This window comes from Pipistrellus kuhlii, unplaced genomic scaffold, assembly GCF_014108245.1.
Source record: "Pipistrellus kuhlii isolate mPipKuh1 unplaced genomic scaffold, mPipKuh1.p scaffold_m20_p_8, whole genome shotgun sequence".
Classification (NCBI taxonomy): domain Eukaryota; kingdom Metazoa; phylum Chordata; class Mammalia; order Chiroptera; family Vespertilionidae; genus Pipistrellus; species Pipistrellus kuhlii.
In genome coordinates, this window is record NW_023425584.1 from 33,591,625 (window position 1) to 33,616,857 (window position 25,233).

The 25,233-nt window shown below is 54.7% G+C and overlaps 1 pseudogene; it reads left to right on the plus strand.

The window, feature by feature from the left end:
* Positions 1-23,656: 23,656 nt before the first annotated feature.
* On the plus strand, positions 23,657-24,831 carry LOC118711599 (annotated as a pseudogene).
* Positions 24,832-25,233: the final 402 nt, after the last annotated feature.

Sequence of the window (25,233 nt, forward strand, 5' to 3'; positions counted from 1 at the left end):
CCTCTCGCACCTGGATCTTGAACTCCTCTGTGCCTTTCGGCGAGCTGGGGCTGTCTTGGGAAGTTGTTAATAATAGATACCAGGGACTGCCTGGTAACCCATTGCTGGAGACAGTAATTAGCATTTAAATTCAGGCATTTTCTTCCCCGTCACCTCTGGAGACCTGGGTTCGAATATGAAATTGGGGTCACCAGTAGGGGTTTGCCTGAGTCCTTCTTCCCTCTCTGCCGTGTGGGTTGTGGGGTTGTGACAGCCCAGGGACCAGTGTGTCCTGAGGGGGGCACTGTCTGTTCAGGCTGTGGAGCCGCTGGAGGGCAGACCGGATTAGTGAGGACTGGAGGGGACTGGGAGGAACTGGGCAGGGAAGGGAGCAGGGACTGAGCGAGGAAGGAGTGCTGAGCGGCTTGAGGTGGGCAGGGAGCAGGCTTCAGCGGGAGGGCTGCGCGGGGCCAGCGCGGTCTCTCTCTCCCTTTCACAAGTACTAATTTTCTTGATTTTCCTTCAAGCCCCAGCAGCCGGTGATTGCTGGAGTGTTAGGAATAAATGACTAAATGGACTTGCCTTTTTTCTTTTCCTCCTTCACAAAACAAGATTTAAAAATGACAACAATAGCCAGGAAAGTTTCCTTTCTTCTCAGCGGCTAAGGGTTGGGGGACAATGCTTTGGATTCCAAGAGCCACAAGCTTATCCCTATTTATGGGGAGTGTGTGGAGGTTATCCCTATTTATGGGGAGTGTGTGGAGGTTATCCCTATTTATGGGGAGTGTGTGGAGGTTGGGACCACATCGCACAATCCCCCCCCTCCCCATCTCCGCCTTGGGTGGGGAGAGTGGGCAGATGCAGGCAGCTCCTTCTGAGACCAACCTCATTTATCTAGTCCTGCCCCTCCACCCCGCAGCCGACTCTGGCACTCGGCGTTGCTCAAACATAGCCTCACACATTGAAAAATGACCTACATTTTCCTCTCCATGCAAAAGCATTTTTGATGTACGAGCAGCAGCTCTAGACTCCCAGGGCTTTGGGATCAGAGACGAGAGGCCACATCAAGAAAGTGAACAGGTCTGGGTGAGGAGGGTGATTTTTGGGGTGCTGGGATTTCTGGGGTAGCCGCAGTGAAGCGCCAGGGGAACTGGCTGGCTCTGAATGTTCTAAGCAGAGCTGACCTAATCCCACGATGCTCTTGGGCCCAGTGTCTCAGACGTGTTCAGCTGTGTATGGGAGTGACAGGAACCTCCATTCTCTTCTTCGGTTCCTTTCCAAGAGCATCTCTATCACCTGGGAATCTTTTGTTGCAAATGATGGAGGACAAAACCCAAATGGGCTTAAAGAAAAAGGAGAATGTGTGTGCTCCTATTAGTAGAAAGTCAACCGATGGGAACAGCTTTCAGGTAATGCTTGATCTAGCTGAATCACACACCCCAGGATCTGACTTTTCCTGTTCTCTGAACCTTTTTGACATTCTGGATGTGTGGGGAAAAGGCAGAGAGGAAGTTGGGGGACCCTTCAAGAAAAGCCTCCTCTGTTTTCTGTAATTTAGAAGCGTATCTGTAGGATGTCTCCTGCCTTTTCTTGACATGGTGTCTGGAGAAACACATTTTGGGAAGGGAAGATGCCAGAACATTGCCTAAAAGAACAACAAGTCCCCAGCTCAGCCCACCTGAGTCCCCCTCACTGCCGCTTGCCCCCTGGTGATGCAGGAAGGCAGAGCTGGGGGAGGGTGTCCTCACGCAAGCCTGGGCAACCTCTGGTCTGGGCTGGTTTTGGCTCCGGCAGAGCTGTTCGGCCCTAAGCCATGCGTGCAGTTGTCACATCCCTAGGAAACAGCATTTAAATACAAATTTTATAATTTAATATCCATTTGAAATGCCTTTAAGAGAATCCAGTTAGAGGGTAATGAAGAGAGGAAACTGCACAATGGTTAGTATTGACTCTAATTCATCTGATTTCATTCTCTGCATACATGCAGCAGCCACCTTTCCTGTGTGACAGATTAGGGAGCCCTGTCACCCTCGCCTCACCACCCCTATGAATCTGAGTTGGGAGGAGAGTTGTCCCACAGATCTGATGAGGGCTCAGAGAAGATGAGGGTGAGCAGGGATGGGTGCTGTCCTCCCCCAGTTGTGGACAGGGCCTTGGAGCCCAGCCTGGGGACATCTGTAGCTGTCAGGTTGTCGCGCATCCTTGGTGGCCATCCGGGGCCCCGGGAATGGTGGGAGCTTGGAGAAAAGGGTTATTACCTTTCTTTAAACTTTGGGGCTGGCCATGGTGGTGCAGGTGCCAGCAGTCCTTCCTGAGTCACAGAAGGCCTGGCTGGAGGGCCTTCTGTGGCTCAGCAGGTCCAGGCCTCCACTGATGTGGGAGAATGAACTTGGACTCTAGACAGGCATGCGGATCCAAACTCTATCACTTGGGGGAATGCCGTAGCTCCTGCAATCCCTAGCTTCCCACTTGGCTATAACAGAGATGCACACTTCACAGCAGCTATCCAACAGATAGGAGTTACCATGCTTGTCTTTGTAATTCTGAGAGAGTGGCATGATTAAGAGCCTGAATTCTGGATTTGGGGTTTCTGAATTAAAACTCTGGAACAACCTCTTCCTGGGTGGGAATTTCCAAAAGATTTCCATGTAATCTCTCTGAAACTTACTTTCTTCATCTGTTGAAATGGGGATCATGAAGGCAACTCCTTCTGGGCTGTGTGAGGATTCAGTCCACTAATTTAGGGGTCTGAAGACTTCACATAAGCCCTCAGTCTGACCTACACACAGTAGGCGCTCCATGCATTCATACCGTCATACCTCACTCATGACTGCTGTGATTGTTTCCCGGCATTGTTGGGCACAAATGCCTGGATGGCTTCAGTGTGACCTTGGCCTCTTTCAGCTCTGCACCTTCTATCTCCCAGGCCAGTGCTCTGGCCATTCAGATGGGAGCCGGCCAGGGGCAGCTGAAGCTGGATGTGAAGGGGCACAGAAAGGAAAGGCAAGACAGGGCAGAGGACAGGTAAGGGTGACCCCAAAGTCCTTCCCCGCGCACGGCTGAGGGCCCCACGGCTGCTGGTCAATACTTCATCGACTCCCACGATCGCTTCATATCTCCACATCTCGAACTTTAAGTTGTTTTTTCTCTGCACAGCAAGGTGTTCCCATGGCAACCTCCTGGCAAGACAAAACAGCCATTCCTCTCAGAATGGACAGCCTTCTTCCCCATCGCTGGGAGAAGCCACTGCAGTGATGCTCCTCGGAGCTCTCAGCACCACGGACAGAGGACCCGGTCCGCGGGTGGTTCCTTCCTAACTTGCTTAGTTCTAGGGCTGTGTTCCCAGCGTGCAGCTGGACAGCAGTTTATACTTTTTAATGTATCTTTACTGAGAGCCCGTGTAGTTCAGCAACACACCAGCGCCGGCCAGAGACCCAGCTATGGAGAAGGCAGGCAGAACCTGCCCGTAGGGACTGGAATCCTAGTCAGCTTTTACTCCAGAAAAGGAACAAGGTGGCTTCAGCCAGTGCTGAGCACTGGGAGGGGAATGTGGCTATGCAGTCGAGGGAGGAGAGGTGGGGAGGCGGTGTTGAAGGGGCCTCTCTGAAGATGCCATCTGTGCTGAACCCTGAATGCAGAGAGGAGCCTAGGCCCCCCACGCCCTCGGGCTGGGGGGCAGGGCATCCAGGTGGCAGGGACAGCGACTGCAAAGGCAGCAGTAAGCTTGAGTGTTTGAAGAGCAGGTGGAGTGTAGTGGAAGGGTTTGTGAGCTGGGACTGAAGCTGAAGTTTTAGCTGGGACTGGTTTGGCTCAGTGGATAGAGCATTGGCCTGTGGACTGAAAGGTCCCAGGTTCGATTCCGGTCAAGGGCATGTACCTTGGTTGCAGGCACATCCCCAGTAGGGAGTGTGCAAGAGGCAGCTGATCGATGATTCTCTCTCATCGATGTTTCTAACTCTCTATCCTATCCCTCTCTCTTCCTCTCTGTAAAAAACCAATAAAATATATTAAAAAAAATAAATAAACTGTTCTTTTTTAAAAATATATATATATTTTATTGATATTTTACAGAGAGGAAGGGAGAGAGATAGAGAGCTAGAAACGTTGATGAGAGAGAAACATCGACCAGCTGCCTCCTGCACAACTCCTACCAGGGATGTGCCCGCAACCAATGTACATGCCCTTGACCGGAATCGAACCTGGGACCTTTCAGTCCACAGACCGACACTTTACCACTGAGCCAAACCGGTTTTGGCTAAATAAACTGTTCTTCAAGTCCATATACACATTCAATATTAATCCACCTAACAGTGAAATTGGAAGCAAATATTTCAGTCAGTTTCTAAATACACTAATTGAAAATGCTCCTTCTGGATTTGGACTTCTGGATGCTTGGAAGAAATAGAACTATGTCAATCGGCTAATATTAAATTAATTAAATATTGAAACAACACAATAAAAGCCATTTTTGGCAGAAAAAAAAAGCTGAGGTTTTAGAGCTGCCTGGGTGGCTTAAGCAGGGTAAAGGCACCGCTTCACACAATCCAAAAATTAGGAGATTTTTTTGGGTTGCTTTGGGGCAAGTTGGGCCCCTTACCTTTCAGGGTCCTCCTGCCTGGGGAGCCGCACAGTCACTGAGTGAACCACGTGTTTGGCCGTCCCATGTGACCAGCGACCCTGGAGCTGGTGTTCCTCACACCCTGGGCGGCCTTGGTCTGTCTTCTCAGGAATGTGGGACTCCTCCCACCAGGTGTCTCCACCCTTCCTGCCCTCTCCCTCCCCATGCCTTCGATGTTTCTGTGTGCTGGCAGCAAAGCCACCGCCCCCAGGTCCAGTCGATCATGTTCTACCCTACCCACAGAGACATTGAGATTTATCCCTGACGAATGGGCAGCCTCGGACCCATGAATCCTTCAGCCAGCCCCGGCCTGGGCGCTCAATCTCTCATAACTCTGTGCTAAGGATGCAGCGTGACATCTGAGACAGCCAGATAAAGGATAAAGTAAGACACCCAGTAAGTGGGATTGATGGCTGCCCTGTCCAGGCTGGGCTGGGGGGAGGGCAGAAGAGGACCGTGGAGGCTACAAGGTGCAAAAAGGGAGGCCCAGGGGAGGTGGGGTGGCAGGAAATGAGTCCCATTGGAGGCAGAGAGGACAGAGAACGAATCAAACTGGTTTGAGCCCAAAAGTGTACACTGAACTGAAACCAGCCCATGGCAGCTGCTGCTTTCTGGATAGGACCATGAAGGCATTCAGAAGGAATGGGGGGTGGGGGGATGGGGAGGGTTGGAAAGAGTGTCTGTTCCCTGCAGGCCAGTCTGGCGCTCAGACCCTTTAGACTCATTGTAAGTAGCCATGGCCAACACAAGCACAAAGCCCGTGACATGTCAATGTGCCGTGTGACATCATTACAGACTGATGCCAGCCTCAAGTCTAGCATAGCCTCGGACCCTCAGAGAGCCTAGCCTAGCCCCAAAGAGCCCAACCTCATTGCTAAGGGCCCAGCCCAGTCCTGAAGGGCAGAGCCAAGCCCCACAGACCCCAACCTAGTCCCCAAGGGTGGAGCCTGCCTCCTAAGAGCCAACACTAGACCCAAAGAGCCGAGCCGAGCCGAGCTCAGAGCCAAAGCTAGCTCTGAAAGGCTCACCCTAGTTCAGAAGGATTGCGTGGCCCCCAGGAGCTGAACATAGTCCTGACAGCTGAGCCCAGTCCTGAAGGGTTGCAGGGCCGTTGAGGCTGCCGGTTCACGTGGCCTTTGGCAGCGTGAGGCCCTCCAGAGAAAGTCGCCCGCGGTCCCCCACCCTGCCTTTCTCCATGACAACCCTCTGCTTAGCTTCCTTTCTTTCCCCCCTGAAGCACTTATCTGTGATTATCTTTTGGGTTTTGTTTGTTTGCTCGTCCATCTCAACAGCAGACTAAATAACCCCCATCCAGGCAGGGGCAGGCTGTGTTTTTCTAGCTCCTGAGTAGCATGGCTGTGGGAACAGCGCCTGAACATAGTAGGAGCTCGATCAATGCGTCGGATAAAGAAACAAGGAGCCTTCCCCACACTGTGATGTCCAGGGCTCCCACTGTGCTGAGAAGGAAGGTCTTAGGAAGCTGGCCTGAATTTGGCACTGCCGCCAGGATAAAAACTCCTGAGTCGAAGGAACATTCCCTGCCCTCAGGCACACGCCCCACTAATGAGCCAAAGGAGGCTGTGTTCAAGCAGCAAATGTTGCTTTTCCACCCATCAGCCTGTAATTGTGCTTCCGATGCTTCCTCAGACGATGCGGAAGGTGTAGACAACCTTGTTGTTGCTGTTGTTGTTGTTATCTAATTTTTATTATACATGTTGTGCAGGATGAGCCATTTCACGCCTGGTTCCTATCAGTTTCCCATTCCCTGAAGATAACCTTGTGAGCAGCCTGTAAAAAAACCCACAGAGCTGGAGCCTTCCAGCACCTCGGCCAGGAGATTGAGTTTCGAGGTGGTTTCCAGGCTCTGGGCTAGGCAGTCAGGGGCCCTGGAGGCCTAGGAACCAGCAGAGGCCAAGAGCACCTACAGTATATATTCCTCACCCAAGGATATTTTTTCCCCATTGATTTTTAGAGAGAGTGAAAGGGAGGGAAGGTAAAGGGGGAGAGAGAGAGACATTGATGTGAGAGAGATACCTTGACTGGTTGCCTCCTGCATGCTCCCTGACGGGGTTCGGGGATCGAACCTGCAACCTAGTAACGTGCCCTTGGCTGGGAATTGAACCTATGACCCTACAGTGTGCAGGCCAACACTCTGACCCTGAGTCACACCAGCCAGGGCACCGGCTATTATAAAAGCTCATCAAATTGTAGAGCGTGGAAGGGTTGGCCTTTAAGTAAATGATTTCTGGCTCTCACGGCTTTACGAATGCTCCTGCTCTAAAGTCTTCTTTAAAACCCAGTAGCAAACCACACACACAGACCTATGGGAGAGGCAGGACCACAAGCCCTCAGGGAAATGAGGGCATGTGTGTGTGCCCGTCCAGCAAGGGGTGGGGGGAATGGAGGAGTGAGAGTGCAGCCACCATGACACGCCCACACTCTCCACCCCAGGAGCGAGAGGGGATGACCTGGGTCTGGGGGAGCTTCCACAGGAGACACACATTTCCTCCCTAATGGGTGGCGTTGGGTTGGTAATGAACATTCCTGCTAATTTGGAGAAATGATTTAGCACCAGGAGGAGCTGGGGAAACATCTGAATAGAGGTGGCAAGCAGACACCCCCCACCCCCCTCTCCCCACCACCAGGCATCGGCTCAGAGACCTTCTCCTATTTGGGAATTTGGATCCATCACATGCTGGGTGCTGCCTCCTTTGGAAGGAAGGCAGGGAAGCAGCCACCAGCCCAATGTGAGGAGCTCAAGAAGGGGGGGAAGCCTCAAACACAGGGTCTCCCTGCCCCCCCCCCCCCCATGAGCTTGAGGCTGGTGTGGTAGATGTTAGAACCTCCAAGCCTGGGTGAGGACTCTGCGGGTCATGGCTCGGCCACCTGGCCAGCTGGGCACTCACCTCTGGCCTCGGTGTCTTCCTGAGCCACAGGGATTAAACAGGACAGTGAGTGGGCAAGTGCTGCACACGTTTGCTCACCCATTCAACAAATATAGTAGATATGAAGCACCTACTATGTGCCAAGTATCACTTGGGCTCTCGGTGTGTGTGTGTGTCTGGTGGACATGCCCACTAAGCTCCCTGCTCACATGGGGAAGAAAGAGGACAATAGGTCAGCAAATACATGAACAGGATAGCACCGGGTGCTGCTGTATAGAATACAAAACAGGGAGATATGTGGCAAATGCCTGGGGCAACCAAGTGGGGGGGCGGGCGACACTTAAGTTGTGACCTGAGAGATGATGAGAATCTGGGGGAAGACCATGCCAGCCAGAGGGAACAGCAGGGGCAGGGTCTCGAGGTGGGCACCAGCATAGAATGTTCTGAGAATAAAAAGAAATGACTGGAGCAGAGGGAGCAAGGGTGTGAGGGGGGATAGGGAATTCCACGTTCTGATGATAGAAACCCACCGAGGTGCTCTTTGGGAAAGGGTGGGTAGGAAGTGAGAGGAAACTCAGAAGACTGAGAAGGGAGGGGCCAGGGCCGAGGGTGGCCATGGAGGAGGGAAGTGGACAGTCGAGGGGATGGTTCCTGGGTGGGTGGGTGGTGCCAGCAGCACCTGCTGATGGATTGCGTGCAGAAAGGGGCTGAAGCGGAGGACTTGGAGCCCGAGCCAGTCTGGGAGGCAGGGAAACGTGGGGGAGGAAAGCAAGGAGGCTGCTGGACTCTGGATTAAGAGGAGTGGGCCTGGGAATCGGTGTTTATAATGAGCCGACCCCCCCAGGTGATTCTGGTGAAACTGAGCTCAAATTCCAACTCCGGAGGCTGAGTTCTAAGGGTAGAAAAAACATAGCCTGAGGCTTTTGTTGACAAGAAAGGGACCAGAATACAAAGGCTTAAATACTGAACACACTCGGGTCATTTCACTCATCACGACTCTCCCCATGAAGGCAGGAAAGGGAAGACCCCACCCAGAGTTCCCTCCCTTAGCAACCATGCGGGTGCCCGATCCCTGGAGTCTTTCCCTCCCCAAAGGCCCCTTCCTTTCTTACCCAGATTCGGAAGATTTGGGGATCTTTGAGGTGCCTGCCGCCTGAGTGGGAATGGAGGACACAGTCAGACAAGAGGCCAACACCTCCACAGTACCCATGATTCCAAGGGTTCTGTGCAAGAGCTCAGCTCTCCCTGCAGGCGACGCAGGAATCACGGTGAGCTGAAAGATGGCAGCTTACCTTCTCGAAGTTCATCTTCTCACATAAAACAAGCCTGGGGGCTGGCAGTCTAAGCACCTGTGGTTATCGGGGACCAGGTTCCTTCTAATTGTCGGAGGCTGCTTTCTAGCATGTGGCTTCCATCCTAAGGTCACTTCATGGTGAAATATGGCTGCTGGATCTCAATGGTTGGAAGGAGAAATAGTTTAGAGCTCACATTTCATTAAATTTCAGACCTAGCACTGGCCACACCTGTCTGCAAGGTAGGCTGGGAAATGTAGTTTTTTAGGCTAAGCCCTTTGCTTAGGACTCTAGTGAGACAGAAAGGGGAATAGATGTTGGAAGGCAGTTAGCCACTTCCATCCTAAGATATTAATAGTATATAGAACACCATGTAAATAAAGTCAAGGCATCCACTGCTTAAAACTCTCCTTGAATCTCCAGTTACCCGTAGCCGGTCCACCCTGGCCACCACAGCCCCACTGGATCAGGCCCCCGTTCTTCCCCTCCTAACCCCTCTCCCTCCTACTCCCTCTCTACTCACTTCAACATGTCAAGTTCATTCCCACCACAGGGCCTTTGCACTTGTTGCTCCCTCCGCCTATGTCTTTCCCTCAAGATCTTTGCACAACCAGTTTATCACATCTGGCAGGCCTCAGCTCAAATGTCCCCTCTTCAGAGAAGCCTGCCCCCACCTCCCTTCCAAGGGCACTCTCAATCCCAGTAACCTGGTTTATCTTTTCCAAAACACTGAGAACAATCTGCTCATCTCATATGTTTTACGCTTATGCTCCACTCAAGGAAGGAAACTCACTTTTGCTCACTGCTCTGCACACTGCTTGTTCATTTATGAGTGTATAGAAGGTCAAGGATAAACCTTAATTTGTGTTGTCTTCTGAGTGGTGGCCTACGGGATCAGATGTAAGATGGTCCTTGCCAAGAGGCCCAGCTCAGTGTGGCCATTCATGTTCGGACTGTAGTTGGTCACCACCTCACTCTGAGCCAGCCACACCAGCTTCCCTGTAGGAGGGCTGGCTCCTCTGACTCTCACGGTGCCTGCCTGTGCCTTTGGGAGGGAGGGTGAAGATGTCTAGGGAACCCTGGGCTATGCATGGCCACAGGTGTCCAGCTCTCTCCAATCTCTGCCTGAGACTCAACAGATCTTTGGGGCCTGTTGTCTCTGTTATCCTAGGAATTCCTTTGCCCTCTCTCTGGACCAGATCTCCTGATCCCCACGTCTCACACTATTTTCTTTCTTTCTTCCTTTTTAAAAATATTTTTAAAATTGATTTCAGAGAGGGAGAGGAAGAGAGAGAAACATCAATGATGAAAGAGAATCATGGACCAGCTGCCTTCTGCATGCCCCACACTGGTGGTCAAACCTGCAACCAGGGCATGTGCCTTGACCGGGGATCAAACCCGGATCTCCTGGCTCAATGGTCGATGCTCAACCACTGAGCCACGCTGGCTGGGCCAGGCTACTTTCTTTCTGGATCTGTTTTCCCCCCATCTCCAGCCTCATTGTCACAGAGCACAGGCTCCAGGGGCTTCTTGAGAAAAATAGGAAGACAGTTCGATTTTTTAAATCTTGTGTGCCTGCAGATGTCTTTTTCTCTCCTCTCAGTTGATAAATAGTTTACCTGGGCATAGAATCTAGTTTGGAAATAATTTCCTTTCAGAATTTTGAGAGCATTACTCCATGTCTCCTAGTGTCTCTGGGAACTTGTAGACTCTTTTGTCCCTGGGCTTCTGAAATTCTGTAGCAATGTGCTTGGGGCTGGGTCCCTTCATCCATCATGGCCACAGTGTGAGTCATTTCAATCAAAACCTGTTTGTCCTTCATTCTTGAGAATTGTTCTTGAAGTGTTTCATTACTTCTATCCTCTTTCTCTACCTCCTATTATTCAAACTCTGAATCTCTTGAATTGATCTTTCAGTGCTCTTGCCTTTCTTCTCCTATTTCCATTTCTTTGTCTTTTTTGCTCTATTTTCTGGGAAATTTCCTCACATTTGGCTTCTAATCTATCTATTCTTTTCTTTAATTACTTCTTTCTGCTTTTAATTTCCAAGAACTCTCTTTTAATTCTCTATTCTCCCAAGGTTCCTGCTATTAGAGCTCAATAGAGTAATCTCTTCTCTTCCTGAGGGTATTAATAATAATCTTTGAAAGTTTTCTTCACCTGCATGATCTCTGTTTCTTACACAGTCTTTCTACTTGTCTGCTTTGCTGTCTTTGTTCATTGAGAGATGTCTGATGATCTGTGTGGCTTACCAGATCATGGTTGAGTACCAAATGGCTGGTTCAAAACTCTAAGATCTCAATGGACCGGTGCTTGGGGAATCCAGTGTCAGTGCCTTGAGGTCTATCATTTGGGGCTGGACAGATTTCCTAGGGAAACGTTTTCAGTCTCCTGCCTGAACACGATGTCTGGCCTGATGGCTTCTGGAGCTGAGCAGAGGAAGCGGCCTCATTGGGGACCCCAGCATTCTGTATCCCCTCTTTTAAGAATAGTAGCTAAGCTCTTCGCTGTGCCTGGTGTCCTCCAAGCCAGAGAATAAGCCCTGGACTTGTGGTGGGGACGGGAGAGGCGTTACCCACCAGCCTGAGTGAGGCTGGGAGCTGGATTCTCACAGGTGGGCAAAGATTGTGTTCTGCTGCCTCTTTAACTCTCACTCATCCCCATTTCCAGGTGCTCCTGGGGCTGCATGTTCCTGAGGCTTCTCAGGCTCTGGGCTAAGAACAGACTGGAGTCTCTTCTGCAGGATCCAACGGATTACCGCTCTGTCTAGCCGGGGCCTCTCAGTCGGATATTGCTCCTCCTGCTTTCCAGCTCCCAGAATCGCGTTGCTGCCATCTTTCCCCCTTTTATCCTATTGAGTGATATCTTTTAAAAAGTCATATTTTTGTGGGGGCCAGAAGGGAGTGCAATGAGGTATGGTGTACGGTCTGCATCTTGTCTCCCCCTCATCATCTTACGAACGAGGGGAGGAGGTGGGCTTCCCATGGAGACGGACAGTAGACGGACAGGGCAGGCGAGTGTTTGTCACAGTGGGCCCTGCCCTGTATTTATGGAGACCCTGACTTCACAGGCTCTGCTCCTTGTGGAGACTGAAAGTGCCAGGCGCTCCACCCTGTCGTCCCCGCAGCCAGACCGAGTCTGTGCCCAAGCTCAACCGATGAGATGCTCCTCGCCCCAGATCTGGCTCAGGAGCTGTTGAGCAAAGAAGCAGGGCTGGGGGAGAACCTTCTGGATGGGGTGGAGGCCGGAGCTGTGCTGTGTCCTGTGCAAGCTGTGGTGGCCAAATCAAGGTGCCGGCCATGGTGTTCTCACTGGCCTGGTTCTTAGCAGGATCTGGACCCCGATCAGCTGAGAACCCCGAGGGCTGCACACTGGCCAGTGGTGGCTTGGAGCAGGGCTGAAGGCTCTAACAGGACACGTGTCCTCCCCATGTGCCAGTCTTCTCAGCCCCTTTGAAACTGCATCTGAACCTCCCCAAAGGGGACCTTCCCTCCCTGCAAATGTTTCACAGCCTCAGTCTCCGGACTGACCCTATTCTGACCTTCCCATTCTTGACCCTTGACCTCTTGTTCCTTATCCAAAGGTGAGCCCCACTCTGGCTGTCAGCGTCTCTGCACCCAAAACCAGACTGTCAGGTTGCACACCTCCACCTGCTCTGGCCATGCCTGCTGTTCCTGATGCCCATGGAGCAGTGCCCCAGCCCTTGGCTGCCAAACCGTTAGTTAAATATTTAGAATATGCACGATTTCATATGCTGAGACCTTGTTCTTCCCACTAGAAGCATGTCTCATCCCATTAGTGCAGAGCACAGGGCCAGGCACATGCAAAATGCCGAACAAAGGTTTCCCCACTTCCCTCCTTTGCCGAGGAAGTAAAGTCCTTATGGACTCATGCCTGATTTACAGGCACAAATACTGGCAGTGAAAATTATTTTCTCTTATCTGAGCTTAGTTTTCTACTGGCTTTTATTGTAAAAACAAAATAACGTGAAGGAAATTTTGGAAAAAGGAGGGGGGAAATCACCCATCCTTCTACCTGGCACAACTCCTACCATAGTATTTTCATCGTGTGTGTGTGTGTGTGTGTGTGTGTGTGTGTGTGTGTGTGCTGCCTTCAAGCCCTTTTCTGTAAGAGTCCACAGGTTCACAGAGCGCTAGTCCTAACATCACTCCCCATAAACCCAGCGGAAGACCACTTCCCAGGCAGCCTTCTCAGACCCAGAGTAAGTCCTTCCCCCTGGGGTCATGGTCTTTCTTGTCCCAAGAGTCATTACTTGTTTTCAGGACTCTCCCAGGGGTCTGACCAGGAGTTGGGGGGTGATGGGGGGGGGGGGGGACAGGAATTGCCTTCTGTGAGTTTATGACCCAAACACAGGGCAGGTGAGTGTTTGTCACGGGCACAGTTTTGTATTCTGTGCGGTCACTCATTGTGCATAAGAGCAGATGCCTTTCCCCCTGTTGCTCTGTAGTTTTCATAACGATCATTTTTAACAGCTCTAGAATATTTCATCAAATGTTTTATAGCTTATTTACCAGTCCCCTATTGGAGAACATTTGGGTTGTTTCCAGTTTTTTTTTTTTTTTTCTGTCACAAAGAAAAACAAACAAAAAACAAAAACCCAACAACAAAAAATGTTGCCACTACCATTCTTGCACAATATAGCTTATTTCTCCTTTACTAGTAAGTTAATTCAGAGAATCTCTGGGTCAAGCATGTCCCCAACCTTCAAGCCCATTTCAACCAATCAACAATTGACTCACCGGGTCCCAGCTCACAGGAGGGACACCGGTGCCCCACAACTCCCTGCATAAACACTTCCTATGACCACAGGATCTGTGTCCCATTCCCCCATCAGTTCCCTGTCCGCTGTTCCCCAGTCCCCACTTCCATGAGTGATAGGCACTGAGCTGCTCTCTTTCAGTAAATGGTTACTAAAGTGCTATTCATCTTGGACTCTCTGGAGCCTGGTATAGGATCTGGTGTGTCTGAAGTGCTTGCAGCCTGAGGTGTGTGCCTGCCCACATCTGTGCCCCTTCCTCTGACATCAGCTCCCTGGTTTCCCCTAGGGGAGCCACCCATTTCCTGTGCCCGGCCCTCACTGATGCCATTGCCTTCAAAGCCAGTCCTGTACCTAGGCTTCAGGCCTGGCCAATCAGAGCACTGCATTCCTGCTCATGGGGATTGGCTTAGGGAAGGCCACATGACCCAGTTAGAGCCAATGAGTTGCAATATTGGGTCATTTGAAAAGCCCTTTCTTCCCATTGAACAAGGAGCGCAGAGGAGATGCAGCGTTGATGATGTCACATTGTAAGATGTACCAGTGACCATGAGGTAATATTGATGGTGGAACATTGGTGCTCCTGTAGGCATCTTGCCACTGTACAGGGAGACCCTCACCTGAGAATGGTGCCAGCACAAGGAGAGCAGATTAAGAGAAGCAAAGAGAGCATTCCTTTATTTATTCCCTCTACATGTATTTGTTCAGCTGTGCTCTGTGCTAGGCCTGTCCCTGGCCCCCAGGAAACAGCTGTGAACAGGACAGTCTCCATCCTCACCCAGCTCATGGACAGTTAGCCAGGAGAAGCAGTCTGTCTCTACAACATCCAAGCATATAAGTAAGCGGGTGAATAAACAGGAACTGTCTGGAAGTGGCAGGTGCTTTGAAGGGCGAGAGCAAGTGGTCTAACGAGGATGGTTGCTTTGCACTGGCCCCAGGGGCACCGGAGAAGCTGCTATTGGAGCAGAGACTTGAAGGCATGAGTGATGGCAGCCACCTACAGGTTCCATCCAAGGTGGGATGGGGCCTGGTGCCCAGCCCTTTTTAAATAAATCTTTAAAAAATTGTGGTAAAATAGCCGTAACATAAAATTCACCATCTTAACCATTCTGAGGTGTACAGGTGAATGGATGCACAGGCGCTGAAGACTTTTTTTAATCCCTGGATCCAGGAATAACTGAAACAGCTCCTCCCCTCGGACTTACAGGAGCCAATCGTTGCCCATCTAGACCACGTTCCAGCTGCATCCTCTACCCCTGGCTCCCTGAGGCCTGAGCGGTCGTTGTTGTGGAGTGACCCAATGAAACCACAGGAGCCGGAAGTCCCTAGAAACATACGCTACCCCCAGCAAAGCCACAGTAGCTGTGTCCCTGCAGCCTTGTCAGCCCCGGGGGTTGTCACCCACCAGCTTTCAAGCCTGGAATACGAAATATGGGGAGGAAGCTGAGACCAGCCTCACCTCTCTTCCTGTGAGTCCTTGGCACTCATCCATCTCTGCTCTGAGCTGTCGACGCACTGTGGGCTGTGACATTTCCACCTGGAGGTGTCTCACTTATGGCTCCAGGGACGTATTTATTTTTTTATTTAAAGAGAATCTCCTTGGCAGTCTGTGTCACCAAGGGCCGCCAGGAGCCCCCAGCAATATGATTCTGTCTGAAGAACAAAGAGGCAGATTTGCAGCAGATCAAATGCAAAGGCGTCGAGAGAGAAGGAGAGGCTGGGAGTTACAGATGAAGCAGCGCCATGTCCAGCCCAGAGCTGTGTGTTTTGCTGAGATCTGAGAGCCCTGAATAATGGAGCATGTACACGCAGCTGGGGCGCATGGCTGCTGGGGTGTGGGAGGACAGGGGGCTCCCCACCTTGTTGAAGACACCGCCTTGCCATGGGGAAGAAGGCGTGGCACCGCCCTCCAGGCAGGGGCAGCAAAAGAACGGGGAAGAGAGAGGACGGAGTTGAGGGACCGGTGCCTCAGCTACAGGGACTCTGTGCTGCGGCTGTTGCTGCATGCGTGTGATGGAAGCCAAGGGGAGGGAAAATGCAATTCCAGCTTCCAAAGCGGGGTCCCAGTAGCCTGGGAATTTAGGGGAAATCAGAGGTCTTTTGTTGGACCTTACTGGCCGGTGGGCCTTTTCTGCTGAACTCAGGAAGGCGGTCCTCTAGCCTCGTTTGGGGGTACACACTTTGTGCCCCTTCTCCTGGGCATCTCCCTGTGGCCTCCTCATCCTCCACCCATCCCCCTCGGCCTGCCTTTCCTTAAGGCTGAGCACCTCTTTCTACACTTCCTTTTCCTACTCTCGGTCCCAGACCCAAGCCTCCACCCTCCACCCTCCACCCTCCACCTTCCAATTCCTCCCAGCCTCCTCTTCTATCCCCCAACCTCAGACCCTCTCCCTGACCCTCTGCCTAGCCTTCCCTCCCGCTCCTGGACTCCCAGGCCTCTGGGCTGGCTGCCCCTCACATTCCCATAGCCTGCCTGCCCCCCGGGTCCTCCATGGGACCACAGCTCTAAGCCCTTCTCTCTGTGCCGCGTGGTCACCTCTGCCTCTCCCCCCACCACCTCTGGGCAGTACTGTCTCTCTGGGGATGCGGTCCATCCTTCTGTGAGTGGACTCTCACCATGCTTTCTGGCCACCCAGTTCTAGAAGCTTCTTCCTGTCAAGGAAGAGCCAGCCTTCCTCTGTATGAGTTGAAATGCTGGACATTTGCTCTGCAGGCCTCACTGACTGTGAGGGCCCCCCAACCAGTCAGAGCACCCGGAATCCCAGAACCTGTCTGTCCAGGGGCGATGGCAGCAGCAGCCTCCTCCGGCCCCAGAGGGAGCAGGACAGGAGCCAGGGCCAGCCGGGCAGGTTGGGGTGTCAAAGCCAAGGGAAAGGGCAGTGTTGGGGTGTCTCAGCAGCTTCTCCCTGCATCCTCAGCCCCTCAGCATGCTCAGGCCCCCAGCGAGCGTCTGGGATCCAAACACCCCTTATAAGTGCCCTTTCTGCTTGCATCAGTCGAAAACGTTTCCACTGCTTTGAATTACTTCCGTTCTATTGTATTGGGAGACCCTGACTTGTCCATTACTTTTCTCCATCTGTTTTCTTCCTTATTCTAGTAACATCCAGCCAGGACACATAACTAATATCTGTTTTTAAAAAGACATTTATGAAATTTAAAAAGCGAATTGCTGTAAGGTAAGATATGAAGTAAGTGAAAAAGATCTTTCAAATTGCGACTTAACAATCCAGAAGCCGCAAAAGACTTGACAATAGTTATCACGATCACAAATGCCTATATCCCTCTGCCCAGCAACCCCGCTTTTGAGAATTTATCCTACACCTACCCTAATCTGTTCCTGTAGCCTGGAGGTCAGTGATCTTTCCGAATCAGATCTCCTCCTATTTTTTCTTTTTTTCACAGCGGAATATTCCACGGCAGAGACAGGCGCCGGTGCTGGAGCTGGCCCCCTCCTGGCGGACACCTGCGCTGGCCTCATCCTCCTGCTGCCAGAGTTCAGGGAAGGCTGCTGCACACACACGTCTCTCAGGCACAGAGCGGAACACCTGTGCAATATGTCAAGTGGGAAAATAAGACACAGAACAGCCTATTGGATGTGTTGTGATTCGCACAGAGAGAGGGAAAACAAGACTATGTCTTTATAGTTGCTCTTCTTCCATAGAGATGCCCTGGAAGGACAGACAGAAGACAGCGAAGGAGCATACCAGCCTCCGGTGCAGGGAGCAGGATGACAGGGGAGAGGCAGGATGACTGACAGGGCAGAGTCTTGTTTTGCTTTTGGAACCACATGACTGAATTCACCGTCTGGCTTTTGAAACATCAGCGAGTGCAGAGGTGACACACAAGGGTGACCCAAATCCTGAAGGTGGCCATGGATGGCTGAATTTGGGAATGCTTCACGTGGTGGCTTCGGGCTGTCTCTTGTGGCCAGACTATTCCTTCAGACTATTCCACAAGAGTGGACAGGGAGCTGGGGACGGCATGGGGCAGCCTCACAGCGTCCTGTTTCTCCTCCACCGTGTCTGGGGGCGGCGGGGGGGGGGGAGGCGGGGGGGGGGCGGTGTTTGATCAGTGGACCTCTCTCTAAAACTGGAGACCTCAGGTCCTGCTTCTCTCCCAACTGAGAAGACCCTAGCGGGCCCGCGGGGCTCAGGGACTGGCCTGTCACAGGCCACGTTGGCCCGGTTCCCACACTGACAGAACCTCCTGCTCCCGCCAGTGCAGCCACACGGGAGTCCAGACAGCAGCTCACACCTTTGTGCCTGGGCCTGGCACCGCATAGAGGCCGCAGCCGGCTGAGGGCCTGGGATCTGGGGAGACAGCCAGGGCGGGCGCCGGGGGAGGGCCGTGCACCTCCTCTGTCTCCGACTGCCTTTGTTCGCGAATAAACACACCGTGGCCTCCTCCCCCACCTGAAAGCCGCTCCTGCCAGAGAGAGAAATCGTGTACAATCTCTGCTTTAGATGCACAGAAAGTCTGAAATTGCTTGGAGACCGGGCGGGAGGGAGCTGGGCGAGGCTGGGGGATCCGGGCGTGTAATTGCGGGTCATCTATCTGTTTCTGTCAGCGCACAGCGATTGCAGCAAGACTCCTCCAATGCGTTGCTTCCCGCCTTGCATTACTTACTCTTTCCTCAGCGGCTGTAAAACCTTTTCCCTAAAAGTGCCCTTAAGCGTAATGAACAGCAGACTTTCAGAACTGGAGAGAAAGACACCCCCAAATGATGTGCTTGGCCTTTCTCAGGGTCCCTGAGACGAATGCATAGCCGCCGGGATCTGCTTTGGGTCAGTGCAAGGCTGACCGGAGCGCTGCAGAGAGGACACCGGCATGAGGGGGTCTCAGCCACACCCGCCTGCATCCCGCTGGGTGGCGTCCCCAGAGGAGGGGTGCAGCCTCCTCCAGGGGGGCCCAGGGGTTTCCAATGCACCCGCCTGCGTGCCTTTGGGTGACCCTCCGGGGCCCGCAAGAGGCAGGGGTGAGGGTAATGCTGTAGCACACACGTGTCAAACACAAGGCCCGCGGGCCAAATCCGTCCTGCCAGGCCTTGCAATGTGGCCCTCACCGCGCTGTCATCACTGCACTCCGCTGCGTTTCCATCACAATGACAGTTTATGACTGTTCAGTAAACCATTTGGCCCGCGATTTAGGCTGGATTTTAGATTTTGGCCCCTTCTCTGATTGAGTTCGACACCCCTACTGTAGCAGGTAAGACGTTGGGGTGAGCAGCCCAGCTCCTGGGGAGGGACAGGACCACTGAGCAGCCCAAACGTGGCTAACTAAACCAGAGCTACTCTCCTTGGGGGCAGGGTGGGGCTCGTGGCAGGGCGGGGAGGGGGGGAGGGGAGAAGGCGGGTGTGCCCAATCCTGGGGGTGTGACTTGGAAGCAGTGGGGCTCTGGTCCTGTCACTCGGTCACTGAGGGACTAGGCCACCAAGGGCACCTTCTGGGGATCACCACAGGCAGCGTGGGGGCCCCCGAGCCTGTGGCTCAGCCCCAGAACCTCTCTAGGACTTGGTTTGCTCATCTGCAGGGCGGGAGCAGCACTGCCCTCAGCATCACAGGAAGTAGTTGCTGCTCACACAATGCAGGCTAGCACGGCCCCAGCACTTTATGCCGAGAAGGCCACCTCCTCCTCCTCTGGCCCAGCTAGCTGTGTGGCCAGGCTGTGCAGTGCCCAGCGTGTGGGGCTGTTTCTAAGGGACAAGCATTGAGAGTCCATGCAGGTTCTTATTGGAGAAGCAGATGGAGACTTTCATACTCAAAAGGGTCCTGTGAGACCATCAAGGCCACACCATCTTTCTCATCCCTCCCCCTCCCCCCACCAGGTGATGCCCAGAGAGGTGAAGGCGCTCTCCTGGCGTCACTCCAAGGCAGAGTGACCTCGGGTGGGGATGCAGGTCTTCGGCCTGGCTGCCTGACTGCCCTCGTCCTTCCTTTCTTCCCAGGCCCGCGCGTGGGGCTGGCCGAGGGCACCGGCCCTGCGCCCTGGGTCTGGGGGGTGTGGTCAGTGGGAGGAGCTTCTGCACTGTGCGGCTGTTCCCCTCCACCCTTGACCCTGGTGGACATTCAGGTCTTGGCTCCTCCTGGCATGGAGCCCTGGGCCGTGTGCATCTGTAAGCCCCTGGTCCCCGCATGAGGGTACTGGAACCATCCAATGGCCGCCTCTCCCCCTTAGCCCTCAGCCCAGAAGGGCAGAATGGCATGGCAGGTGGGGTGAACCCCAGATGTGCCAGCGGCTCGATCCCATCCATCCCCGGTGACTGGTGGAGGGTGGAGGGGGAGCTCACGCCGCTTGCCCACGGGGATAGTCATGTCACGGAATGAGTGACCCTGTTCCTGGGACCTGTGGGGGAAGGTCCGTCCACTAGTTGTAGGGGGGACAGGGGTGAGGCCCCTGCAGCCCTGTCACATTAGAGCAGGGCTTACAACTCCACGGCCACTCCACGCCCTCGGAGAGGGAGGCAGCAGGCGGCCCCCGGGGCTCTGCCTGATGGTGGTATGTGCCAGGCGGGCCCAGCGTGGTGGCCACATGAAGCTTGGAAGAGGAGCTGGAAATCTGGACTTTTAGGATAGGAACTACCCTGCTTTTTAGGCACTGTGCTGGTCACTGTTGTGGGGTCGAACCCTGGAGTCAGAATAAGACCGCCGGAGGCTGCTAATTGATTAAAAAAAGCAGGCAAGGATTTACTGAACTGGCCAGGACGGCCGCGAGAGCACCACACACAGGTGGCCACACTCATGACCGTGCCGTCCCAGGTGTAGGCAGTCCTTTTAAAGGTCCAAACCACAAACTTCCTTTGTTCTGAATTCTGAATTCTAAATGCTGGGTCATTCCCAGCCACATCCTGCTGGACGTGGGAATGTGGCCCTATCTTGTGATAGCAGATAGTACAGAAGCAGAGCTCAGCGGTTAGACTCTAAAGGTTATCTACAGTTTCTATCCCTGAAGCCTCTGAGTCCGTGGGAATCAATCTCCTGTGGTCCATGGTCACAGGAAAACTGCCTCAGCCTCCAGGTCTCAATCTGGAAGCTGAGGCAGCTACCCTATGTTTAAGCAAGTAAGCGAGTGCCGAAGCCAGAATAGCAGGGTTAAAATTCAAACAGCAGTTTTTCCCTTAGTATGGTTGCTACCATACTTCAGTCACACGTGGCCCTGAAGCCACCATGTCCCCCGGGAGCAGGCCTGAGGTGTGGTCAGAGCTCGGAGGACCCGGGCCCTGCAGGGGGCTGTGCTGTGGCTGGGGCAGGGGAGACGCTCGCATCACCCACACACCGAGGGCTCCTGTGAGGAGGCCCCCGGAGAGGTCGGGGGTGCGCCGAGGCCACGGGCTGACCAGGCTCATTTCCCTCCAGAGTGTTGGGAGCTCCCCCAAAACCTCCTGCATGGGCACGCCCTGCCCCTCAGCCCCTCTCTGCCCCAGAAGGAGTGGAGGGGGAGAACCCCAGACGTGGCCAGCCCATGCCAACCCCTCCCTCCTCAGTGGACCAGCTCGCGGGGCCTGTGGTTTTCTGCCTTTCCCATCATGCCTTGGGCATCAGATTGCTTTGCCCACCTGCCTCCCCCTGGCCGTGGCTGGGCAGGATTCCAGAGCAGAGCTCCCTCTCCTTGGGAGCACAGGGGTCGGGCTGGCCTCTGATGGGCCCTGTCCCCCATCAGAGCCCCAGTCTCCTGCTGTAAGAACCGGGCCAACAACCTATACCTTGCGGGTCACCCCAGGAAGTACAGAGGGCTCTGCAGGGACCAGCATCTTCTGACAGGAAGGGAATGGGGTCCAGGCAGGCCCTCTGGCCTGGGCCGCGAGTTAACAAGCCTCCGAGTCAGACCCCAGAGGAGAGGACGTGTAGACTCAGAGAGACACTCTGTCAGGATGGGGAAGAGGAGACATTCATCACTCATGTTAACTGTTGTCATCCTGGCCTCTCCCTCCCCGCTCCCTCCCCAGGGCTCTCAGCAGGCCCTGTTAGCTCTGTCCTCGGGTGTCTGGCACCCACCCCATTTGCCCCTCCGCTGTGACCCATGGGGGAGGGGCCGGAGCACCAGGTCTCAGCTTCTCCCTCCCCTCACTGTGCTGCTCCAGCCACGGCCCCCTCACAGGCACCGGCCACTTGGAGCCTCTGCCTTTACCGTTCTCTTTGTGTGGGAGTTCCTCCCCACAGATCTCCAGGCCTGACTCCCTCTCTCCCCGGATCTGCTCAAATGTCACCTGACCAAGTGTCACCTTCCTGAACCAACCGTAGAAAAGGGGGCAGCCCTCCTTCCCAACCCCCTGCACCCCTCACCCCAACCCCCCCCCTCCCGCTCTGTTTTTCTTTGTAGTCCTCACCACCGGGCATTTTACATGCTTACTCCTCTACTTCCCGAGTTTTTAGCACAGAACTCAACAAAGAGCACTTCCCTAAGACGTTGCTGCTCTCTGGGAGCCTCTGAGGATGAGCATGGCTGCAGGTGGCTGAGTCCGGGGGCCTTGCCCATCCCGGGGAGCGGGGGGGGGGGGGGTGGGGGGGAGGGGGGGTAGGAAGACTGAGCGCCGCTGTGGTGAGTGCCAGGGCCAAGGATGTCCCCCTTCCAAGGACCAGAAATGGAGGCTGCGGAGGAGACAGCGGGGCCCACGGCCCCAGCAGAGCTCAGTGTTCTGTCCTGCAGAGGCCCTGGTCCAGGGAGATCCTGACTCAGAGCACCTTCCGGATGGCCTTTGCAGAGTGAGGAGGAGCTGCTGAGCCGACCCGAGGAAAGGAAGCGTGAGGAAGAGCGCGTGGTGCCGACATAATACGTACACGGTGGAGTGTCGTCTTAGGACGTCACGGGCTCCGTGTGAGAAAGGGCCCAGTTCTGCAACCCTGATTGGGCAAAGAAAACTGAGCATGCAGGACCTGTCAGAACCTCCAGCACACCGGGCCCACCCTGGCTTTCCCGGATGGGGTGCCATGTAGCCCATTCATTTCCCAAACCGGTTTGCTTACTGCACCACGCTGAGGGCCCAGAGGCCCAGATAACTCATCCTGGGAATTACTGATCCGAGCACAGGGCACATGGCCGCCGAGGGAGGGGGCTGAGCTCGGAGGGAGGGAGGGCCGGAGGAGCAGGGATGCTGCTGTAACGGAGCGGAGGCCCGTTTGTTAATTCTTTAAATGCCCCGCAAAGACACTCTGACTTCATCCTGCAGAAGCCGACACTAATGAGGGGTTTGCATTTAACGTGAGTCCACATTCGTGACTCTAAGATAGGGGTGTCGAACTCAATCAGAGAAGGGGCCAAAATCTAAAATCCAGCCTAAATCGAGGGCCGAATGGTTTACTGAACAGTCATAAACTGTCATTGTGATGGAAACGCAGCAGAGTGCAGTGATGACAGCGCGGTGCAGGCCACGTTGCAAGGCCTGGCGGGACGGATTTGGCCCGTGGGCCTTGTGTTTGACACATGTGCTCTAAGACGAGGGATGCCATCGGAATGTTCCGGGGCGTTCATTGAAGAGGTTGGCCTAGCACCGGGGCAGCCCGGAGCACATGCATGTACCCACGGAGGGCAGGGTTGCTAGGGCCAGTTCTGTGGATTTTGCACTGCACACCTGCAGGGGGCACCAATCCGAGCGACACAGCACGAACTGCGCTTCCGGTCGGTCTGTGCAGGGCACACCCCGAACCCGCTGCCGTGTGGGAAGGGGTGGTAGAATGGCGTTCACGGATGTAGGACTAGGGAGCTGAGGTTCACAGAAGACTGTCCTCCGGTTGGTTCGTGCCGGGCCGCGCAGGAACGGCGGCGCCGTGTGCAGGTTCCGGCCTCCTGTGTGCCACGGTGCCGGGGCTGCGCCGCTGGGCCTGGCCGGCTCCGAGGGCCGGGGCTGTCGCTCCGCCCGGGTTGGGTTCTGGAGACGCTGCCTCCTCAAGTGCAGAGTCCAGGCCGTGGGCCTGCGCTCGTCCCGAGCGGTTCTCCCCCAGGCCTGGCGCCCCCATTCAGGTTCCAGGGCGCACACCCGCCCAATCTAGCCCCCCACCCCCACCCCCGTTTTCTTTTTCCGGCAAAATAGGTTTTCTTCCCCGGTGGTGTCCAGCAGCCTCGGAGGTGCAGGCACGTTCGGGTGAGCTTCTCCCAACATTTATTATAGAAATGGGGCCCTGGAAACTGGGAGTCCTCGAGAGCAGTCCTTAGGGCTCCGGGGCGCCGGCTTCCGCGTTCCTTCCTAACTTTCCCAAGTGTCTCCTCCATTCCCCGCCGCCCGAGCGCCATGGCACCCACGCCGTGGGGTGAGTGGAGCATGGCCCTGTCCCACCTGGCGCTGGGAGTGGTGTCTCTGCACGCAGCCCTGAGCACTGCCCAGGTGAGCACCCAGGGGCTGGGGAAGGAGTCGCCCTTTCCCAAGCCCCAAGGACCTGGCCAGCTCCTGGGCTCAGGGAGAGAACGGTGAGAGGTGTTTGGAGTCCAGCTTTCGTGAGACCCCCGAGGCCCCTCCCCGGCGTAAAGGAAGGTGCTGGCCTCTTTCCCCCCCCATCTCGCCTCCCTGTGTTGACAGGCCAGCCGAGGGGCTGCTGCTGGCTTCCTGCTCCAGGCCGTGGCTGCCGTCACCATGCTGGTTCCAGGGCTGGGCTCTGATGAAGATGGTCTTGCTGGAGCCTGGGTGGCCACTGTCATCGACCTGCTCCTTCTGGTTTTTACTTCCACTGGGTGAATGGGGACAGCTCCTCTGCAAACCTGCTCCTGGGAGGGGGCATGGTGCCGGCCGTGGCTGGCGACCACCTGGGAGCGGAGGGCCGTTCAGTGGCCGGTCGGGCGGTGGTGCTGGTGGTGGCGGTCACTATTCTCATTGTAGCCGTATTCACAACCAATACTTACAGCATGTGGGGGGGGCTTGATGCTGGGTGCTGCAGGCCAGCGGGCCCGGCTGGAGGAGGACAGGCTGCTGCTGCTGCCGAAGGAGGACGTCTGCCGCTGGGTCCTGGCCGCGGGCAGCTGGGCCTACCACCGGGCCTCACACACTCAGCGCCTGCAGTGGGAGTGATGATTGGGGGCTGCTGGGCTGGGCGGGGCTTCTGCCCTGGTTACCACCTCCCCCCGGGGCCTCCTTCCCTAGAGACAGAGCCTCCTTCCTCCCAAAGTGGCTTGCTGCAGGGTGACCTCTCGGGGGCAGAATCTGGGCACTGGTCCTCAGGTGGAGTGTGAGGACCCGCCTAGACCAGAATAAAGGGGATGGCGTCCAAGCACATGTGGGGCTCTGATTCTGAGAGGCTATGGTTGTGGATCCAGAGAGAGGCTTTGGTCTCCAATAAACCTTAGGGATTCCACAGGGAAAAAAAAAAAAAAAAAAAGACTGTACTCCCCACCCCCTTGGAATGGGAGGGGCCACATCCCGACATCCACCAACGACACGTGACCAGAAGCCTGGTGTGCGTCACACGCTGAGGCTCTGCAGCATCCATCCATGTGCTCCTCTCCTGCCTCCTCTTCCCCCGAAGCAGCAGCGGACAAGGCCACGTGTCTCACCTGCTGCTGGCGGGCAGCGGCGCCTCCCTCGGCCCCTGAGTGGCTGTGTGGAGCAGAGCCCCAGCTGCTCGCAGCGGACATGTGGTGTGGAAAGAAGTCACCGTCCGTGTGGGAAGCCCTGCGAACGGAGGCGCCAGTTACTGCAGCAGCTCTCCGCCTGTCCTGACCCACACAGAGGAATGGCGAAACATTGCCCAGACTTCCGAG